Source organism: Osmia bicornis, unplaced genomic scaffold, assembly GCF_907164935.1.
Source record: "Osmia bicornis bicornis unplaced genomic scaffold, iOsmBic2.1, whole genome shotgun sequence".
NCBI classification, from domain to species: Eukaryota; Metazoa; Arthropoda; class Insecta; order Hymenoptera; family Megachilidae; genus Osmia; species Osmia bicornis.
Genome location: NW_025791318.1, coordinates 310437 through 334296, shown reverse-complemented (window position 1 = coordinate 334296; position 23860 = coordinate 310437). Strand labels below are relative to the sequence as shown.

At 39.9% G+C, this 23860-nt stretch overlaps 3 long non-coding RNA genes and 2 pseudogenes across 3 annotated transcripts; 4 read left to right on the top strand and 1 right to left on the bottom strand.

Annotated features, from left to right (window-relative positions):
* Positions 1-34: 34 nt before the first annotated feature.
* On the top strand, positions 35-1000 carry LOC123988959. Its single transcript, XR_006830337.1, has 2 exons — positions 35-595; positions 668-1000. It is a non-coding gene; the product is annotated as an uncharacterized LOC123988959 (long non-coding RNA).
* Positions 1001-2440: 1440 nt separating this feature from the next.
* Positions 2441-4037, top strand: LOC123988956. The gene is made up of 3 exons (XR_006830330.1): positions 2441-3527; positions 3597-3723; positions 3804-4037. It is a non-coding gene; the product is annotated as an uncharacterized LOC123988956 (long non-coding RNA).
* Positions 4038-8314: 4277 nt separating this feature from the next.
* Positions 8315-11181, top strand: LOC123988993 (annotated as a pseudogene).
* A 544-nt stretch (positions 11182-11725) lies between these two features.
* On the bottom strand, positions 11726-14702 carry LOC123988992 (annotated as a pseudogene).
* Positions 14703-15881: 1179 nt separating this feature from the next.
* Positions 15882-16255, top strand: LOC123988958. The gene is made up of 3 exons (XR_006830336.1): positions 15882-15956; positions 16032-16153; positions 16216-16255. It is a non-coding gene; the product is annotated as an uncharacterized LOC123988958 (long non-coding RNA).
* Positions 16256-23860: the final 7605 nt, after the last annotated feature.

The window sequence follows — 23860 nt, the reverse complement described above, 5'->3', positions numbered from 1 at the left end:
ACAAACAACATAAGACACTTAACCAAATAAATAAATCAAGATGAAAATCAGAATCAAAATAAATCAGAATAAAAATAAAATAAAATCAAACCAAACACGCATGTAACAACGCATGTAATCAAGTAAATCTCATACAACCAACAAGCACACAACTAAATAGTATTAACTAATACTAATTTAAGGATTAAATAAAATAAAATAAAATAAAATAAATTGAATCAAAAGAAATCAAGAAAATAGAGAAAAATGTAGGGTGCAAACTGTAAAGTGAAATGCGTAAGCAGAATAACCAGCACAAATACTGTATTATAAACCGTAATATAAACAAAATAAAGAATAAGATACGGTGAAGTTACAGTGAAGTTAATTTCGAAATAATATAACCATAGATAATATAAACCATAGAACAGCCACCTTCAAAGATGTCAGGTGACAGAATTTACAGAGATATAACCTTAACCCTAACCCCTAATGTGTCAAAACAAGGATGTCAACAGGAAGCAAGAACAGTGTAAGAAGACTCGTTAGGGATAAGAAGAACAAATTACCAATTAAGGAACCCTGATTGCCAACTCAGGGACAGGAAACAAGCAAGGTAAATAAAGATTGTGGCAACGCACAAAACATGAACAGCACAACTGAATAACATGCACATTAATTCCTACAGAAAGGCACTGTCACCCTTTTGTGAAAGGGCTACGCAATACCAATGCCAGGGAGAGACATCATGAATCAATTGAATTAAAGAATATCGAAGAAGAATCAAAATATCCAAGGATATATAACAGGCGACAAATCAAGAAGGCGACAGGAAATGAAATAAAATAGTGGTAGTCAGTGATAACGTGACACAGTTAAATTAAAATATAAAATATATATGTATTAAATGTATTAAATATAGAATAACCGCATAAAAGTAAACATAAATATGTTAATATAATCTACAAACTTTGTACCACCATGAATCTATAATTAAACTAAATCATAACAATAACAATAACTTCAATTCAATTTAATTCAGAATGAAGAACGAATAAGAGAATGGAAGAATGAGCGACAAAACAGTAAAGTAGTTAATTAAAGATATTAAAGAAGAGTGAGGTAAATAATAAGACATAAATTATAAATTGAAGGCCGTAATCCAACAACACAATGTAAAATAATGTAATATGACGCAAAACAGTATAATGTAATATAACGTGATGTAAAGCAGTGCAATGCAATGTAATGCAATGCAGTGTAATGTAGTGTGAAGAAAAATTAATATAAGGCAAAAGAGATATAATGTAAAGAATAGAGATATAATGTAAGGAATATGAAATGTAATGTAATATAATAGAATACAAAATACCGAAATTGAACTGAACGTATACCATAAACCGTAAAGATTATCACACCAATTACCCACTTCCCCGTCAAAGCAGACCATAAGTCAAATTGTAAATAATAAATGATAAATGATCATATCAGTGCAAATGTAAGAAGGACCGATTATTGAATGAAGTATTAAGATAAATAACTAAAGCGATAAACAAATCAAACATTAACTGCGTAGTTAAAATAGAAACTAGAAATATAAAGTAGAAACTGATCGCCATATGAGGTATCAAGAATAAATAAATAAAACAACAAAATCAAAATCAAAATCAAATCAAATATAAAGCACGTATCTAATTAAGCACCACATCATTGTATAATCGAACAAGTAAGCTTGATATTTAACAGTCAAACCATTATCCGTCAATTGTAGATAAATTAAATAGACACTTGCACAGAAAAACCATTCATCATAAAAGAAAAAACAATAATCAATCTACTGGCCTTGATCAATCAAGTAAAATGAATAAATAAATAAATAAGCAATTAACAATATTAAATACGAGCCATCAATTGAAGAGATTATGAAATTATAAATTACAAATTAAGAAATTAAGAAAAAGAGAAAATGTGGAATGTAAAGTGCAATCTGTAAAGTATAGTATAAGGTATAAGGTATAAGGTATAATGTGTAAGCAAAATAATCAGCACAATATATGTGATATAAAACAGAATAAGAGGATAAAATAAAGTAAGATACAGTGGAGTGAATTTCAAAATTTCAAAATTTCAAAATAATATAACCATAGATAGTATAACCATAGATAACCATAGATAACATAAACCATAGAATAGACATTTTCAAAGATGTCGGGTGACAGAATTTACAGAAATATAACCCTAGCCCTAACCCTAATGTGTCAGACAAGGAATGTAAGCAAGAAACCAGAACAGTGTAAGAAGACTCATTAAGAAAAACGAACAAGAACAAGATTACCAATTAAAGAAGCCTGATAGTCAACTCAGAAAAGGAAACAGGCAAGGCAAGATAATAATTGTAATAACGCACCATAAAATAAACAGGAATAGCACAACTTAATAACCTGCATATTAATTCCCACAGAAAAGCACACTTTCCCCCTGTTATGAAAGAACTACACAATACCAATACCAGACAGGGACATCATGAATTAATTGAATTAAAGAATAACAAAGAAGAATCAAAATATCCAAGAATATCTAACAGGCGTCAAATCAAGAAAGCGACAGTGAAATAAATAAAATAGTGATAGACAGTGATAGAGTGACACAAATAAATTAAAATATAAAATATAAGTATATTAAATATAGAATAACCGCATAAAAGTAAACCATAAATATGTTAATATAATCTACAAAACTTTGTACCACCATGAACATACAATTAGACTAAATCATAACAATAGCTTCAATTCAATTTAATTCAGAAGAAGAACAAATGAGAGAATGAAAGAATGAATGAATGAACCACTGATCAGTGAAGTTATTAATTCAAGAAATTAAATAATGTAGTAAATAGGAAAGCGTTAAGGATAAAGTGAAAGCCGTGACCACCATAAATAATAAAGCAACGCAGTGTGATACAATGCAATGTGACGTCATATAACATAAAACAAATGAAATATAATGAATAGAATACAAAATTCAAGAAGTGGGCTCACTAAAATATAACTGTGAAGATTATTAATGAAATACTCTATTCCTTTACACAAGTAAATTATAAGTTAAATTGTGAGCGGTATTTGGTGAATGATAAATGGTCATGTCAATGCAAATGCAAATAGAACCGATTATTGCATGACATTTCAAAAAAGTGGGTAAATAGCAAATAAATCAAATCAAATGTAGACTGCGTAGTTCAATTAACGCTGTGCTACTGTATAGCGTAGAGATAAATAAATAACTCAACAAGTAGAGTATTAAAAACTAACATTTAAAATGGTGAATTAAACAGAAACCATGCACCTTCAAAGCACTTGAATAGACAAAACCATTCAGCATCACAGAAAAATAACAAAATTAAGATAAATTAAGATAAATTAAGATAAAGTAAGATAAAGATAAATCAAGTCAAATCAAATCACCAACTTCAGCTGATCAGAGTGGATGAATGGATGAATGGATCAAGGAAGGAAGAGAGAAACAGCAGAATACCAGCAAGTACAAGTAAGGTAAAGTAGAAAACCATTAAAAGTAAAATCAGTGATGTGATAACGCATGACAAAGACAATTATTTACAGAATCACAACCCCAATGTGTCAAAGCAGTATCAAAGCCAGCATGCAAGGACTAGTTAAAGGAAATAACAGATAAGAGAGCTGAATTGCAACTGAAAAGGAAAAGAAAAGGAGAAAGAAAGGAAACAAGGTAAGGTAGTTGCAACATACTATAAACAACAGAAATAACCCATACTAGTGACATGAATATTAAATTAATTGCATTTACAGAAACAGCCCATCGTCATGGAAGAGCAACATTATGACCAGAGAGAGACATCGTGGATAAATTGAATTAAAGAATATCAAGAACATCAAAATGTCCAATGAATATCAAGAATGCACAGGCAAATCAAAACCAATCAACCAATCAAAACCAAATCAAGAAGCGATAATGAAATAAGTAAATAGCAATAACAGTGATAATGTGGCACAGATGAATTAATATATATAAATATAAGTATATTAATTATAAAATATAGAATAAAGAATAACCATATGGAAATAAATCATAAATATATTAATACAATCTACAGAACTACAGAACTTTGTACCATCATGAGTTAAATAAATAAACTAAGTCATAACAATTACTTTAATTCAATTCATTTCAGAATAAATGAACATTGACAGAGTAGAATAAAAGAATGAACAACTAAACAATGAAGTAGTCAATTAAAGATACTAAATGAGCTAAGTAAGGCAATAGTTATTCAGTCATAAGTCATAAAGTACAAAATGAAGGCAGTAACCAACATAATATAAATAATGTAATCACATAATATAATGTAAAACAAAATGGAATATACTAAATAGGATACGAAATACAAGAAATGAATTCAATAATATATAACCATAGAATTTATTAACTACAACACCCTATTTCCTCAGCAAGGTACATTATAAGTTAAATTATAAATTATAAATGATAAATGGTGAATGACAAATGCTCATGTCAATGCAAATGCGAATAGACCTAATTATTAATGACGGTTTCAAAATAAAGTAATTAAAGCGACAATTAAGCCAGATAAATTATAAAGTACGTAGTTCAATAAGCACTGCACCAGTATATAGACTGTATGAATAATAAGCGAATAAGTAAATAAATAAGGATACTTAAATAACAAGATTATAATAAAATCACGCACAATCAAAGCATTTGAATAGACAGAACCATTTGTCATCACAGAAAGCGAATTAAAGCAAGATAAATAAATCATATTCATTAACTTTAATTGACCAGAACTGAGCAGAATTAATGAGAGAATGCACAATGAATGAATGAATGAGACCGTTAAGGAGCTGAAAGATTAAGAGGAAAGAAGGTAAGAAGGCGTGAATAAAAGAAATGAACAAGCATGAAAGCATGAAAACATGCAAACATGAAAACATGAAAACATGAAAACATGAATGTGATAAAATTGTAAGTAAAGGAAAGGAAAGGAAAGTGAATGTGAATGAACACCCACCACCTAACAATAAACTACACAAAACAGACTACGCCAAGAGCACAAAACAATCACAATCAATCACTCATCACGCCACACTTTAAAACAATCATACTGATACTGAAATAAAACTAAAACAAAACCGAAACCGAAACTGAAACTGAAACTGAAACTAAAAGAAGAAAAACAGTTAATAGTTAATAGTCAATAACAAAACCCGGATTGTTCAATTCATTCATTTAAGCATATTACACTGCTGCTTCGTCCAAATATAAAATGAAATGAAAATAAAAGAAAATGAAAATGAAAATAAAAGAAAATGAAATGATAATGAAAATGAACTTGAACTAATCAACGAAACAGCAATGCAAGCCAAGTAAACCATGAACACACATTATACACTGACATAAACCATTGATAACCGATAATTAACCGGTAAGATTCACAAAACAAAATAAAAGAACAACACCGGCAAATGCAATAACAGTGGAACGATAAATGAATTGAACAATGAAATAACGGAACAAGATGTAGATTGCGCAGATTTATTAAGCACATTATATATTATATAATTATATCGTTGCGATTAAATAAATAATAAATAAAGAGACGTCAATGATACAGAATAAAATAAACAATAATCAATATTACGCGAGTTGCACAAATCATCAATGCACATCACCCCACCGCATTTAATAAATAAATAAATAAATAACTAACAACTAAATAAATAAATAAGTAAATGAACAAATAACACAGAATAACACAAAATACAAAACGGAATGAAATATAACTGTATAATGGACGACGAACGGTGAAGGAAGATATACACCATAAACAATAGAATAATAAAATAATAAATCGAACATGAAAATAAATGAAAATAGAAATAAAATAAAATAAAATAAAATATACGTAGAATAAACACGTTAAAATGACAGATAGAATAAATGGAAAGGCTATGCCTCGAGCAATCACCGAATAAACGAGATAATATAATCGATTAATCGAAAAATCGAACAATCGAATGTATTAATAAACGAAAATAATTAAATAATACAGCGGGGTAACGTGCCAGTCAAACACATGTAACCAAATAGTAATAATAAATGGATCAATATTAATAATACTAATAATAACGAAATATCGAAAAATACCAAAAAATATCGAAAAATATCGACGCACTTTCACATAAATCACTTAATAAATCATCGCAATAAACGTTAAACAAATGAATAAAAACGCAATAAAAGATTAAAGATTAAAGTAATACGTCACCAAACCGTTGACCTAGTTTCTCATCGTCTGTCCTCTTCTACCCAAGGTCCTGGCCGCGCGTGCAGCCGTCTGTCTTTCTTCAACTACGGCAGCCATCTTGCGAACCTGTCAGTTCCTGCATGCTTTCATTAACCAAGTTAATCACAAATTAATCATAAAATCACTCAAAAAACACGGAATCACACCACGAAACGTTCTTAATAAACGAGAATTGTTCTTAAATAATGTCAAATGTTTATAATTAACGCCCCGAACAACGAAAATACGACGTCGAACTGCCGTGTAACACGCACACCACGTTTTCGATGATTATTAATTAATTAATACACTATTTAACTGAAAAACGACACATTAGCACTCCCGAACATATAATAAAATGATTCTAGCAAAAAACGCGAATATCTAAGAAACTATCCACCGCGTTGCAAATCTGATCACGGAGCGACCACGAAACACGTCCGCTCTCCTCGACGCGTCGAGCGGGAATCCACCTAACCTAACCTAACCTAACCTAACCTAACCCTAACCTAACCCTAACCTAACCTAACCTAACCTAACCTAACCTAACCTAACCTAACCCTAACCTAACCTAACCTAACCTAACCTAACCTAACCTAACCTAACCTAACCTAACCTAACCTAACCTAACCTAACCTACCTAACCTAACCTAACCTAACCTAACCTAACCTAACCTAACCTAACCTAACCTAACCTAACCTAACCTAACCTAACCTAACCCTAACCTAACCTAACCTAACCTAACCCTAACCTAACCTAACCTAACCTAACCTAACCTAACCTAACCTAACCTAACCTAACCTAACCTAACCCTAACCTAACCTAACCTAACCTAACCTAACCTAACCTAACCTAACCTAACCTAACCTACCCTACCCAACCTAACCTAACCTAACCTAACCTAACCTAACCTAACCTAACCTAACCTAACCTAACCTAACCTAACCTAACCTAACCTAACCTAACCTAACCTAACCTAACCTAACCTAACCTAACCTAACCTAACCTAACCTAACCTAACCTAACCTAACCTAACCTAACCTAACCTAACCTAACCTACCTAACCTAACCTAACCTAACCTAACCTAACCTAAAATTTATTATGAAATATGAATGAATGAAAATGAGTACAGAGCATACTAAAAGTAGAATGAAAATTAAGTCTTTCGTGACGCAACGCAACAGAGAGTGCAGCAGCCCATACACACGAATAAGGGTGAGTAATTTACTATCAAGTAACTAATGTAATGCAATTTATCCCATTTCATCAACCTAACCCAACCTTTTTTTTTTTTTTGTTTTATGGAAGAGGAAATGCATTTATGCACGCGCAGGCTGATTCCCCTTTCGTCTATTCGGCCAGAGGGGGCCCGGGCAGTGTGGGACTCATACCCGCCCTGAGGGGGCAGCCTGGCGCCCGTTTGGTGAAGGCAAACCCAAAGAGGCAACCCCAGAAGGGGGCAACCTGGCAACCCGACCCCGGAGGGTGGGGTTTAGCCCAAGAGAAGGTCTCAGCCCAGAAGGGGCGACCTTGAGCAGGTAGCCTGAAGGGACGTCCTGCGGCTGGATATACTACCCACTAAAACCTCTCCCCTAACGTGGGCCGCCAGTACCTATTCATCCTTTGGGATATATAACAGGTTACCAACGTAGCCACAACGGCGTTTTGGCAATTCAATGCATTTCGCATTATTCCGTCCTCCCGCAAAAACGCCATGTAACATGGGGCATCTGCGGATCCACGCCGTTTAGGGTAACGGATATGGACGGCGTGTCTCTGCGTACTGTTTGATCTTCCTGAAACGAAATAAACCATGTAAAAACGTAAAAAACTTCATAGATAGGAATATGTGTCCTACCGTAGATTCCTTGTGCGTGGCAGTATCAACTGTAATGGAACCAAGAACTCCATCGGAGACGAGTCTGGAGTAGATTCTAGAGGCGAATTGTTGCAATTCAGCTTCCGTAAGAGTAGACTTCAAGTGTTCCGGTAAGACACGCCGTCCATATCCGTTACCCTAAACTCGGAAGGTGTCTCTGCCAAAGATCGATGGGATTCGGAGAAGGAAACGTTGAAACGCGAGCTAGAACGTCTTCGGGAACTCGCCAAGTATGCGGAGAAAACGACGCAAGGTAAATCTACGCAGACCTCTCCGACGGCCGAGTATCCGGAAGGAAGTTTCGTGAAGTTATCGAAGTTAAATTATTCCAAGGCGGCTACTTCGCCTTTGGGCAGTCCGGTGGTTCACAATGAAGCTCCTCAAGAACAACCATAGCCGCGGGTTCTTCGACGTCGACCGGAAGTAGTTCGCAAGACGCGAAGAGTTCGGAGAGCGAGGTGCCACAGGCTCGAACCGCACGACTATCATCGTCATCCTCACCCCCAGTTTTATCACCACCGCCGCAAATTTCATCCTCCAGCACATTCTCAGCACACCTCCACCACCGCCACCACCACCACCACCTCCGCCGTCTCCTTTCTTAGACCACCGTTCGCTCAATAATTCAACTTCTTCTGTCTCCTTCGTTTTCGATACCACCACCGCCGCCATTGCCCGCCTGTTCAACGTCCGCGCAGTCTATTCCTTCGCAACGAACTACCACTTCGCTGCCAACGATACCACCGCCTCCGCCCTCCACCTCCACCACCGCCGCCTTTGCAACCAATGACTGGAGAAGTGCACAGAGAAACCCCTGCACCTCCGCCACCGCCGCCGCCACCGCCATCCCCTACACCATCCATCGGTAAATTAATAGCATCCATACCACCTCCTCCGCCTCCGCCGCAACCTCAGATACCGGTATTCAGTTCGGTACCACCGCCGCCACGCCCTCCTCCAGCACCTCCGTCGTAACTGTCGTCGCAGTCTCCCTTCGGACTGCACAGCGGTCCACCGATTCCACCACCGCCTCCTCCACCTCCGCCACCGTCGATAGGAACGATATCCGGAGGATCATCCGCTCCGCCTCCCGCCACCACCTCCGACACCTTTCGGCGGAGTACCTCCACCACCATCTCCGCCACCTGGAAGCATACCTGCTGCACCACCGCCTCCTCCTCTCATGGAATACCTGGAGCACCACCTCCGCCTCCGCCTCCGGCAGGAACCGTACCGACAGGACCTTGTCCTTTACCTATACCTCCGGTTGGAGGTTGGAACCCTGCAAGCAGAGCGTGTGAGTAACAGAACAGCGTATCGCTTGTATTGCTTCGAAGATTTCGCGCGATGATCAGATTGCATAATTTTTCGATTCAGGTATGAGAAAAGAACCTCTATGTCCCGAGGTACCTATGAAACCGCTCTATTGGACGAGGATCCTGGTACCAGTGGTGCCCACGGAACGTGGCTCCATCGCCGCTGTGGATTCTGCCGCTCAGGTAATTTCAAGACGTTAATTTCTTGCTAAAGTACGCGGATGATGGTTGAACTTGATTATCAGCAGGGTCCACTATGGGCGGAACTAGAGGAAGAGACAAATCTGGACATGAAAGAGTTCACCGGTCTGTTCTCCCGCCAAGTGACCGACAGAAAACCTGTAAAAAAGGCGGACGTCGCTTCGAAACCGTCTAAAGTGCAACCAGCGAAAACCCTCGACTCGAAGCGATCTAAAACCGTGGGGATACTAGAGAAGAGTTTGCACGTGGACTTTTGCGAGGTGGAGAACGCAGTTATAATCTAGACACGAGTGTAGTTAGCTTGGAACGCTGCAACAAATATACGAAATTGTGAGTGTATAAAATTATACGTTATAATTTTATTATAATCACGAGACGATAATTCGATGATTGCCGATTAGAGACCAACGCAGAAGGAACTGGAAGACATAAAAGCATTCGAGGAAGCAAGCCCGGAAGTACCTCTGAATCGTCCGGAAGTCTTTCTGAAGAAGCTTTCAAGTATACATCATTTTGCGGAGAGGATAGCGTGCTTGATGTTCCAGTCAGAATTCCAAGACGCTATTTCTCTTTATCTTCGAAATTGACAAATCCTCGTACCACCTGCGATTTTTTAAGAAACTCCAGTTCCCTGAAGAAGTTGATGGCGTTGATTCTAACCCTAGGCAATTATATGAACGGTGGAAATAGAACAAGAGGACAGGCCGATGGATTCGGCTTGGAGATTCTAGGAAAATTGAGGGACGTGAAATCGAACGTACCTGGGATAACGTTGCTCCATTATGTCGTGAAAGCGAGATTGGCTCAAGAAAAGGATCACAATTTCGAGGAACCTCTTCCGTTACCGATACCCGAACCAGCGGACATCGAGGCTGCCTCGACGATCAGTTTCGACAACATCTCGGCTGAATTAGAGAGACTGCGAAAGGAATTGCAAGGTAAGAATTATTCGAGTATCTTCTTTATCGAGATCGCTAATTCATCTGACGCTTTCTGTCATTTTTCCAGTTTGCACTGAAAAGTGCAACCTCGTTGTAGAAGCAGATCCGGAAGCTAGTACCGTTCAAAGAGGAGATGGATTCGTTCCCAGGAGGCAGCCGAGGAATTGGCCAACGAGCAAGAGGCCCTCCTTGACGCGAAGAACAAATTCAAAGCTGTGATGCAGTTTTATCAGTACAAGCCTAAAGGAAGTAACCTGGACGCAGCCGATCCGAACGCGTTTTCATTATGTGGCTGGGTTTTTGCAAGGATTTCAAAGTACGTCGTTCGATCTCGATCAATCAGAGAATCATAATACTCGATTTAACGAATTTTCAGGATATATGGAAAAAGGAGCAACAACGAATACGTAAGGAACGAGTACAAGAAATGCGAAAGAAGTACGAAAGTAAGAATAAAGTGGAGAAATTAAAAATAAGCGCCACGGGATTGAAGGCACGGCTCCAGAAACTTTCACGCAAATAATGATTTAAACGAGTCGCCCCTTACAAAGGACAGTCTCGGGATCGATTGTCCGTTCTGTTCGATCCGTCCTACTCTACGGCACTAACGTTCTTGTCGAATTTAAAACGGAAGTAAAGATTTCTATCGCGTAGCTACGGTTCGTTTTTGTGAATTTGTTATTTGTAAATAGGCTTGTTAAGTTTGCGAATGATTTGTAAATATATATACCACGATGAACTATTCGATAATTATAATAAACGATACTTTTTACACGAACTTTGTTTCTTTTCTTCAGTAAAAAAAAGAATATATATAGACGAAGACACTGAATATTTGGTGTCAAATGCGTGTGCGTTTGCGTATATTTTTCCACTGCAATTAGTAGCGACGATACAGAACCTTCAAGTAAAGCGAAAACAGGAGATTAACATTTAAGAATAGTTAATAGATTAATCGCATCATCGTACGAATCGTGCTATCGCGTTAATCGCAATTCTAAAAAAAAATAAAAAAGAAGGTCGGAAATGCCTTTCTGCAAAATATAGTTATCGAACAAGCCAGATGGTCAGAACTGGCCGTGAATAAATAAAAGGGCCCTACTCGTTCGTCCGAGCCACGGTTCGTTTCGGAAGGGCAGGTATTCCTTTCGTATTCGTTGTTGCTCCTTTTCCATATATACTGCAAAATTCGTTAAATCGAGATTATGATTCTCTGATTGATCGAGATCGAACGACGTACTTTGAAATCCTTGCAAAAACCCAGCCACATAATGAAAAACGCGTTCGGATCGGCTGCGTCCAGGTTACTACCTTTAGGCGTGTACTGATAAAACTGCATCACAGCTTTGAATTTGTTCTTCGCGTCGAGGAGGGCCTCTTGCTCGTTGGCCAATTCCTCGGCTGCCTCCTGGAAGAACGAATCCATCTCCTCTTTGAACGGTACTGCAGCTTCCGGATCTGCTTCTACAACGAGGTTGCACTTTTCAGTGCAAACTGGAAAAATGACAGAAAGCGTCAGATGAATTAGCGATCTCGATAAAGAAGATACTCGAATAATTCTTACCTTGCAATTCCTTTCGCAGTCTCTCTAATTCAGCCGAGATGTTGTCGAAACTGATCGTCGAGGCAGCCTCGATGTCCGCTGGTTCGGGTATCGGTAACGGAAGAGGTTCCTCGAAATTGTGATCCTTTTCTTGAGCCAATCTCGCTTTCACGACATAATGGAGCAACGTTATCCCAGGTACGTTCGATTTCACGTCCCTCAATTTTCCTAGAATCTCCAAGCCGAATCCATCGGCCTGTCTTGTTCTATTTCCACCGTTCATATAATTGCCTAGGGTTAGAATCAACGCCATCAACCTTCAGGGAACAGGAGTTTCTTAAAAAATCGCAGGTGGTACGAGGATTTGTCAATTTCGAAGATAAAGAGGAAATAGCGTCTTGGAATTCTGACTGGAACATCAAGCACGCTATCCTCTCCGCAAAATGATTATACTTGAAAGCTACTTCAGAAAGACTTCCGGACGATCCAGAGGTACTTCCGGGCTTGCTCCTCGAATGCTTTTATGTCTTCCAGTTCCTTCTGCGTTGGTCTCTAATCGGCAATCATCGAATTATCGTCTCGTGATTATAATAAAAATTATAACGTATAATTTTATACACTCACAGTTTATATTTGTTGCAGCGCTTCCAAGCTAACTACACTCGTGTCTAGATTATAAACTGCGTTCTCCACCTCGCAAAAGTCCACGTGCAAACTCTCTCTAGTATCCCACGGTTGTAGATCGCTTCGAGTCGAGGATTTTCGCTGGTTGCACTTTAGACGGTTTCGAAGCGACGTCCAACTTTTTTACAGGTTTTCTGTCGGTCACTTGGCGGGAGAACAGACCGGTGAACTCTTTCATGTCCAGATTTGTCTCTTCCTCTAGTTCCGCCCATAGTGGACCCTGCTGATAATCAAGTTCAACCATCATCCGCGTACTTTAGCAAGAAATTAACGTCTTGATATTACCTGAGCGGCAGAATCCACAGCGTCGATGGAGCCACGTTCCGTGGGCACCACTGGTACCAGGATCTCGTCCAATAGAGCGGTTTCATAGGTACCTCGGGACATAGAGGTTCTTTTCTCATACCTGAATCGAAAAATTATGCAATCTGATCATCGCGAAATCTTCGAAGCAATACAAGCGATACGCTGTTCTGTTACTCACACGCTCTGCTTGCAGGGTTCCAACCTCCAACCGGAGGTATAGGTAAAGGACAAGGTCCTGTCGGCACGGTTCCTGCCGGAGCGGAGGCGGAGGTGGTGCTCCAGGTATTCCAATGAGAGGACGAGGTGGTGGTGCAGCAGGTATGCTTCCAGGTGGCGGAGGTGGTGGTGGAGGTACTCCGCCGAAAGGTGTCGGAGGAGGTGGCGGAGGAGGCGGAGCGGATGATCCTCCGGATATCGTTCCTATCGACGGTGGCGGAGGGGAGGAGGCGGTGGTGGAATCGGTGGACCGCTGTGCAGTCGAAGGAAGACTGCGACGACAGTTACGACGGAGGTGCTGGAGGAGGAGGCGGTGGCGGCGGTGGTACCGAATGAATACCGGTATCTGAGGTTGCGGCGGAGGCGGAGGAGGTGGTATGGATGCTATTAATTTACCGATGGATGGTGTAGGGGATGGCGGTGGCGGCGGCGGTGGCGGAGGTGCAGGGGTTTCTCTGTGCACTTCTCCAGTCATTGGTTGCAAAGGCGGCGGTGGTGGAGGTGGAAGAGGCGGAGGCGGTGGTATCGTTGGCAGCGAAGTGGTGGTTCGTTGCGAAGGAATAGACTGCGCGGACGTTGAACAGGCGGGCAATGGCGGCGGTGGTGGTATCGAAATCGAAGGAGACAGAGAAGAAGTTGAATTATTGAGCGAACGGTGGTCTAAGAAAGGAGACGGCGGAGGTGGTGGTGGTGGTGGCGGTAGTGGAGGTGTGCTTGAGAATGTGCTGGAGGATGAAATTTGCGGTGGTGGTGATAAAACTGGGGGTGAGGATGACGATGATAGCCGTGCGGTTCGAGCCTGTGGCACCTCGCTCTCCGCACTCTTCGCGTCTTGCGAACTACTTCCGGTCGACGTCGAAGAACCCGCGGCTGTGGGTTCTTGAGCAGCTTCATTGTGAACCACCGGACTGCCCAAAGGCGAAGTAGCCGCCTTGGAATAATTTAACTTCGAAAACTTCACGAAACTTCCTTCCGTATATTCGGCCGTCGGAGAGGTCTGCGTAGATTTACCTTGCGTCGTTTTCTCCGCATACTTGGCGAGTTCCCGAAGACGTCTTTCTAGCGTGGCAAGGTTTCCTTCTCCGAATCCCATCGATCTTTGGCAGAGACACCTTCCGAGTTTAGGGTAACGGATATGGACGGCGTGTCTTACCGGAACACTTGAAGTCTACTCTTACGGAAGCTGAATTGCAACAATTCGCCTCTAGAATCTACTCCAGACTCGTCTCCGATGGAGTTCTTGGTTCCATTACAGTTGATACTGCCACGCACAAGGAATCTACGGTAGGACACATATTCCTATCTATGAAGTTTTTTACGTTTTACATGGTTTATTTCGTTTCAGGAAGATCGAACAGAACGCAGAGACACGCCGTCCATATCCGTCACCCTAAACTCGTAAGGTGTCTCTGCCAAAGATCGATGGGATTCGGAGAAGGAAACGTTGAAACGCGAGCTAGAACGTCTTCGGGAACTCGCCAAGTATGCGGGGAAAACGACGCAAGGTAAATCTACGCAGACCTCTCCAACGGGAGTATCCGGAAGGAAGTTTCGTGAAGTTTTCGAAGTTAAATTATTCCAAGGCGGCTACTTCGCCTTTGGGCAGTCCGGTGGTTCACAATGAAGCTCCTCAAGAACAACCCATAGCCGCGGGTTCTTCGACGTCGACCGGAAGTAGTTCGCAAGACGCGAAGAGTTCGGAGAGCGAGGTGCCACAGGCTCGAACCGCACGACTATCATCGTCATCCTCACCCCCAGTTTTATCACCACCGGCGCAAATTTCATCCTCCAGCACATTCTCAAGCACACCTCCACCACCGCCACCACCACCACCACCTCCGCCGTCTCCTTCTTAGACCACCGTTCGCTCAATAATCAACTTCTTCTCTGTCTCCTTCGTTTTCGATACCACCACCGCCGCCATTGCCCGCCTGTTCAACGTCCGCGCAGTATTCCTTCGCAACGAACTACCACTTCGCTGCCAACGATACCACCGCCTCCGCCTCCTCCACCTCCACCACCGCCGCCTTTGCAACCAATGACTGGAGAAGTGCACAGAGAAACCCTGCACCTCCGCCACCGCCGCCGCCACCGCCATCCCCTACACCATCCATCGGTAAATTAATAGCATCCATACCACCTCCTCCGCCTCCGCCGCAACCTCAGATACCGGTATTCAGTTCGGTACCACCGCCGCCACCGCCTCCTCCTCCAACACCTCCGTCGAACTGTCGTCGCAGTCTTCCTTCGGACTGCACAGCGGTCCACCGATTCCACCACCGCCTCCTCCACTCCGCCACCGTCGATAGGAACGATATCCGGAGGATCATCCGCTCCGCCTCCTCCGCCACCACCTCGGACACCTTTCGGCGGAGTACCTCCACCAACACCTCCGCCACCTGGAAGCATACCTGCTGCACACCGCCTCCTCCTCTCATTGGAATACCTGGAGCACCACCTCGCCTCCGCCTCCGCAGGAACCGTACCGACAGGACCTTGTCCTTTACCTATACCTCCGGTTGGAGGTTGGAACCCTGCAAGCAGAGCGTGTGAGTAACAGAACAGCGTATCGCTTGTATTGCTTCGAAGATTTCGCGATGATCAGATTGCATTTTTCGATTCAGGTATGAGAAAAGAACCTCTATGTCCCGAGGTACCTATGAAACCGCTCTATTGGACGAGGATCCTGGTACCAGTGGTGCCCACGGAACGTGGCTCCATCGACGCTGTGGATTCTGCCGCTCAGGTAATTTCAAGACGTTAATTTCTTGCTAAAGTACGCGGATGATGGTTGAACTTGATTATCAGCAGGGTCCACTATGGGCGGAACTAGAGGAAGAGACAAATCGGACATGAAAGAGTTCACCGGTCTGTTCTCCCGCCAAGTGACCGACAGAAAACCAGTAAAAAAGGTGGACGTCGCTTCGAAACCGTCTAAAGTGCAACCAGCGAAAATCCTCGACTCGAAGCGATCTACAACCGTGGGGATACTAGAGAAGAGTTTGCACGTGGACTTTTGCGAGGTGGAGAACGCAGTTATAATCTAGACACGAGTGTAGTTAGCTTGGAAGCGCTGCAACAAATATACGAAATTGTGAGTGTATAAAATTATACGTTATAATTTTATTATAATCACGAGACGATACACTTAATCATCACAGGACGTTAGTTTAATAGCGCTTAACGATGGATCAGTACTAGAGAATGTAAAAATAAGAGTGTTAAATTTTCGTCTAATCGGATCTAGGAGGCGAAGCAATACGCCGCCAGGACTGAAATATTTCGGAGCGTAAATAAAGTTCGAAGTTTTGTTTTATGCAGCGAAAATGTACATTTATATCATCACGGGCGTTAGTTTAATAACGTTGATCGATGGATCGGTCGTACAGAATGTAAAAACAAGATTGTTCTAATTTTCGACTAATCGGTTCTAAGAGGCGAAGCAATACACCGCCAGGACTTTGAAATATCTCGGAGCGCAACTAAAGTTCGTTTTTTTTGGCTAAATGGAGGGAAAATGTACATTTATATCATCACAGGCGTTATTTTAATAGCGTTTAACGATGGATCAGCCGTACAGAATGTAAAAATAAGATTGTTAAAATTTTCGACTAATCGGTTCTAAGAGGCGGAGCAATACGCCGCCAGGACGTTGAAATATTTCGGAGCGCAACTAAAGTTCGATTTTTTGGCTAATGGAGCGAAAATGTACCTTATATCATCACAGACGTTAGTTTAATAGCGTTTAACGATGAATCGGTCGTACAGAATGTAAAAATAAGATTGTTAAAAGTTTCGACTAATCGGTTCTAGGAGCGAAGCAATACGCCGCCAGGACTGAAATATTTCGGAGCGTAATAAAATTCGAATTTTGTTTAATGCAGCGAAAATGTACATTTGTATCATCACAGGTGTTAGTTTAATAGCGTTAACGATGGATCAGTCGTACTGAATTTAAAAATAAGATTGTTAAAATTTTCGACTAATCGGTTCGAAGAGGCGAAGCAATACGCCGACAGGACTGAAATATCGGAGCGCAAATAAAGTGCGATTTTTTGGCTAAATGGAGCGAAAATGGACATTTATATCATCACAGGCGTTAGTTTAATAGCGTTTAACGATGGATCGGTCGTACAGAATGTAAAAATAAGTGTTAAAATTTTCGACTAATCGGTTCTAGGAGCGAAGCAATACGCCGCCAGGACCTTGAAATTTCGGAGCGTAAATAAAATTCGAATTTTTGTTTAATGCAGCGAAAATGTACATTTATATCATCACAGGTGTTAGTTTAATAGCGTTTAGCGATGGATCAGTGGTACTGAATGTAAAATAAGAGTGTTAAAATTTTCGACTAATCGGTTCTAAGGGGCGAAGCAATACGCCGCCAGGACATTGAAATTTCCCGGAGCGCAACTAAAGTTCGATTTTTGGCTAAATGGACCGAAAACGTATAATATCATCACAGGCGTTAGTTTAAAAGCGTTTAACGATGGATCAGTCGTACTGAATGTAAAAATAACATTGTTAAATTTTCGAGTAATCGGTTCTACGAGGTGAAGCAATACGCCACCACGACTTTGAATATCTCGGACCGCAACTAAAGTGCGATTTTTTTGGCTAAATGGAGCGAAAATGTACTTTATCATCACAGGCGTTAGTTAAAAGCGATTAACGATGGATCAGTCGTACAGAATGCAAAAATAAGATTGTTAAAATTTTCGACTAATCGGTTCCAGGGGGCGAAGTAATACGCCGCCACGACTTTGAAGTATTTCTGAGCGTAAATAAAATTCGATTTTTTGGCTAAATGCAGCGAAAATGTACACTTATATCATCAAGGCGTTAGTTTCATAGCGTTCAACGATGGATCCGTCGTACAGAATGTAAAAAAGATTGTTAAAATTTTCGACTAATCGGTTCTACGAGGCGAAGCAATACGCCGCCAGGACATTGAAATATCTCGGAGCGCAACTAAAGTTCTTTTTTTGGCTAATTGGAGCGAAAATGTATATTTATATCATCACAGGCGTTAGTTTAATAGCGTTTAACGATGGATCAGTCGTACAGAATGTAAAAATAAGATTGTTAAATTTCGACTAATCGGTTCTAAGGGGCGAAGCATACGCCACCAGGACTTTGAAATATTTCTGAGCGTAAATAAAATTCGATTTTTTGCTAAATGCAGCGAAAATGTACATTTAATCATCACGGACGTTAGTTTAATAGCGTTTAACGATGGATCAGTCGTACATAATGTAAAAATAAGATTGTTAAAATTTTCGACTAATCGGTTCTAAGAGGCGAAGCAATACGCCGCCAGGACTGAAATATTTCGGAGCGCAAATAAAGTTCGATTTTTTGGCTAAATGGAGCGAAAATGTACATTTATATCATCACGGACGTTAGTTTATAGCGTTTAACGATGGATCAGTCGTACAGAATGTAAAAATAAGATTGTTAAAATTTTCGACTAATCGGTTCTAAGAGGCGAAGCAATACGCCGCCAGGACATTGAAATATTTCGGAGCGCAACTAAAGTTCGATTTTTTGGCTAAATGGAGCGAAAATGTACATTTATATCATCACGGACGTTAGTTTAATAGCGTTTAACGATGGAGCAGTAGTACAGAATGTAAAAATAAGATTGTTAAATTTTCGGACTAATCGGTTCTAAGAGGCGAAGCAATACGCCGCCGAGGACGATGAAATATTTCGAGCGCAAATAAGGTTCGAGTTTTTGGCTAAATGAGCGAAAATGTACATTTATATCATCACGACGTTAGTTAATAGCGTTTAACGATGGATCATCGTACAGAATGTACAAAATAAGATTGTTAAAAATCTACGGACTAATCGGTTCTAAGAGGCGAAGCAATAAGCCGCTGAGTACTTTGAATATTTCGGAGCGCAACATAAAGTTCGATTTTTTGGCTAAATGAGCGAAAATGTACATTTAGTATCATCACGGACTTTAGTTTAATAGCGTTTAACGATGGATCAGTCGTACAGAATGTAAAAATAAGATTGTTAAAATTTATCGACTCATCGTTCCTAAGAGGCGAAGCAATACGCCGCTGGAATTGAAATATTTCGGAGCGCAAATAAGTTCGATTTTTTGGCTAATGGAGCGAAAGATGTACATTTATATCACCACGGACGTTAGTTTAATAGCGTTTAACGATGGATCAGTCGTACAGAATGTAAAAATAAGATTGTTAAAATTTTCGACTAATCGGTTCTAAGGGCGAAGCAATACGCCGCCAGGACCATGAAATATTTCGGAGCGTAAATAAAATTCGAATTTTTGGTTAATGCGCGAAAATGTACATTTATATCATCACAGGTGTTAGTTTAATAGCGTTTAGGATGGATCAGTGGTACTGAATGTAAAATAAGAGTGTTAAAATTTTCGACTATCGGTTCTAAGAGGCGAAGCAATACGCCGCCACGAGTTGAAATATTTCGGAGCGTAAATAAAATTGCGATTTTGTCTAAATGCAGCGAAAATGTACACTATATCATCACGGATGTTAGTTTAATAGCGTTTAACGTGGTTCGAAGGTACAGAATGTAAAAATAAGATTGTTAAAATTTTCGACTAATCGGTTCTAAGAGCGAAGCAATACGCCGCCAGGACCTTGAAATATTTCGGAGCGCAACTCAAGTTCTTTTTGTCTTATTGGAGCGAAAATGTAGATTTATATCATCACAGGCGTTAGTTTATAGGGTTAACGATGGATCAGTTACAGAATGTAAAATAAGAGTGTTAAAATTTTCGACTAATCGGTTCTAAGGGGCGAAGCAAATACGCCGCCAGGACATTGAAATTTCCCGGAGCGCAACTAAAGTTCGATTTTTTGGCTAAATGGACCGAAAACGTATATTATATCATCACAGGCGTTAGTTTAAAAGCGTTTAACGATGGATCAGTCGTACTGAATGTAAAATAACATTGTTAAAATTTTCGAGTAATCGGTTCTACGAGGTGAAGCAATACGCCGCCATGACTGTAAAACATCTCGGACCGCAACTAAAGTCCGATTTTTTGGTTAACTCGAGCGAAAATGTACATATATATCATTACAGGCGTTAGTTTAATAGCGTTTAACGATGGATCAGTAGTAGAGAATGCAAAAATAAGATTGTTAAAATTTTCGACTAATCGGTTCCATGAGGCGAAGTAATACGCCGCCACGACTTTGAAGTATTTCGGCCGCAAATAAAGTTCGATTTTTTGCTAATGAGCGAAAATGTACATTTATATCATCACAGGACGTTAGTTTAAGAGCGGTTTAAAACGATGGATCAGTCGTACGAAGTGACAAAATCAAGATTGTTAAAATTTCGACTAATCGGTTCTAAGAGGCGAAGCAATAGCGCCAGCTGGTAAGAATATTCGGAGCGCAAATAAAGTTCGATTTTTTTGGCTAAATGAGCGAAAATGTACATTTATATCATCACGGACGTTAGTTTAATAGTCGTTTAAAACGATAGATTCAGTAGTACAGAATGTAAAAAATGAGATGTTAAAATTTTCGACTAGATCGGTTCTAAGAGGCGAGCAATACGCCGCCAGGACTTGAAATATTTCGGAGCGCAAATAAGTTCGATTTTTGGGCTAAATGAAGCGAAAATGTACATTTTATATCATCACGGACGTTAGTTTAATAGCGATTTAACGATGATCATAGTACAGAATGTGAAAAGAAGATTGTTAAAAATGTCGACTAATCGGTTTCTAAGAGGCGAAGCAATACGCCGCATGACTTGAAATATTTCGGAGCGCAAATAAATTTCGATTTTTTGGCTAAATGGAGCGGAAAAGTACATTTATCATCACAGGCGTTAGTTTCATAGCGTTAACGATGGATCAGTCGTACAGAATGTAAAATAAGATTGTTTAATTTTCGAATAACGGGTTCAAGAGGCGAAGCATACACGCCGCCAGGGACTTGAATATTTCGGAGCGCAAATAAAGTTCGATTTTTTGGCTAGATGAAGCGAAAATGTACATTTATATCATCACGGACGTTAGTTTAATAGCGTTTTAAAAACGATGGTATCAGTCGTACAGAATGTAAAAATAAGATTGTTAAAAAATTTCGACTAATCGGTTCTAAGAGGCGAAGCAATACGCCGCTGGGACTGAAATATTCGGGCGCAAATAAGAGTTCGATTTTTGGCTAATGAGGCGAAAATGTACATTTATTCATCACAGGCGTTAGTTTAATAGCGTTTAACGATGAATCAATCGTACAGAATGTAAAAATAAGATTGTTAAAATTTTCGACTAATCGGTTCTAAGAGGCGAAGCAATACGCCGACAGGACTGAAATATCTCGGAGCGCAACAAAAGTCGGATTTTTTGGCTAAATGGAGCGAAAATGTACATTTATATCATCACAGGCGTTAGTTTAATAGCGTTTAACGATGGATCAGGAGTACAGAATGTAAAAATAAGATTGTTAAAATTTTCGACTAATCGGTTCTAGGAGCGAAGCAATACGCCGCCAGGACCTTGAAATATTTCGGAGCGCAACTAAAGTTCGATTTTTTAGCTGAATGGAGCGAAAATGTACATTTATATCATCACAGCGTTAGTTTAATAGCGTTTAACGATGGATTAGTCGTACAGAAACTAAAAAATAAAATTGTTAAAATTTTCGACTAATCGGTTCTAAGAGGCGAAGCAATACGCCACTGGGAATTTCAAATATTTCGGAGCGCAAGTAAAGTTCGATTTTTTGGCTAAATGAGGCGAAAATGTACATTTATATCATCACGGACGTTAGTTTAATAGCGTTTAACGATGGTCAGTAGTACAGAATGTAAAATACGATTGTTAAAATTTCGACTAATCGTTGCTAAGAGGCGAAGCAATACGCCGCCATGGTACTGAAATATTTCGGAGCGCAATAAAGTTCCGATTTTTGGCTAAATGAAAGCGAAAATGTACATTGATATCATCACGGAGCGTTAGTTTAATAGCGTTTAACGATGGATCAGTAGTACAGAATGTAAAAATAAAATTGTTAAAATTTTCGACTAATCGGTTCTAAGAGGCGAAGCAATACGCCACTGGGAATTTCAAATATTTCGGAGCGCAAATAAAGTTCGATTTTTTGGCTAAATGAGGCGAAAATGTACATTTATATCATCACGGACGTTAGTTTAATAGCGTTTAACGATGGATCAGTCGTACAGAATGTAAAAATAAAATTGTTAAAAATTTCGACTAATCGGTTCTACGAGGCAAAGCAATACGCCGCCATGACTTTGAAATATTTCGGCGCGCAACAAAAGTTCTCTTTTTTGTCTAATTGGAGCGAAAGTTCACATTATATCATCACAGGCGTTAGTTTAATAGCGTTTAACGATGGATCAGTCGTACAGAATGTAAAAATAAGAGTGTTAAAATTTTCGACTAATCGGTTCAAGGGGGCGAAGCTATATGCCGCCACGACTCTGAAATATTTCGGAGCGTAAAGATAATTCGATTTTTTGCGTAAATGCAGCGAAAATGTACACTTATATCATCACGGACGTTAGTTAATAGCGTTTAACGATGGATCGGTCGTACAGAATGTAAAAACAAGATTGTTCAAATTTTCGACTAATCGGTTCTAAGAGGCGAAGCAATACGCCGCTGGGACTGAAATATTTCGGAGCGCAACTAAAGTTCGATTTTGTTTAATGCAGCGAAAATGTACATTTGTATCATCACAGGTGTTAGTTTAATAGCGTTTAACGATGGATCAGTCGTACTGAATTAAAAATAAGTGTGTTAAAATTTTCGACTAATCGGTTCGAAGAGGCGAAGCAATACGCCGACAGGACTGAAATATTTCGGAGCGCAAATAAAGTGCGATTTTTTGGCTAAATGGAGCGAAAATGTACATTTATATCATCACAGGCGTAGTTTCTTAGCGTTCAACGATGGATCCGTCGTACAGAATGTAAAAATAAGATTGTTAAAATTTTCGACTATTCGGTTCTAAGAGGCGAAGCAATACGCCGCCACGACTTTGAAATATTTCGGGGCGTAAATAAAATTCGATTTTTTGTCTAAATGCAGCGAAAATGTACACTTATATCATCACGGATGTTAGTTAATAGCGTTTAACGATGGTTCGAAGGTACAGATGTAAAAATAAGATTGTTAAAATTTTCGACTAATCGGTTCTAGGAGCGAAGCAATACGCCGCCAGGACCCTGAAATATTTCGGAGCGCAACTCAAGTTCTCTTTTTTGTCTTATTGGAGCGAAAATGTAGATTTATATCATCAAGGCGTTAGTTTTATAGGGAACGATGGATCAGTCGTACAGAATGTAAAAATAAGTGTTAAAATTTTCGACTAATCGGTTCTAAGGGGCGAAGCCAAATACGCCGCCAGGACATTGAAATTTCCCGGAGCGCAACTAAGTTCGATTTTTTGGCTAAATGCACCGAAAA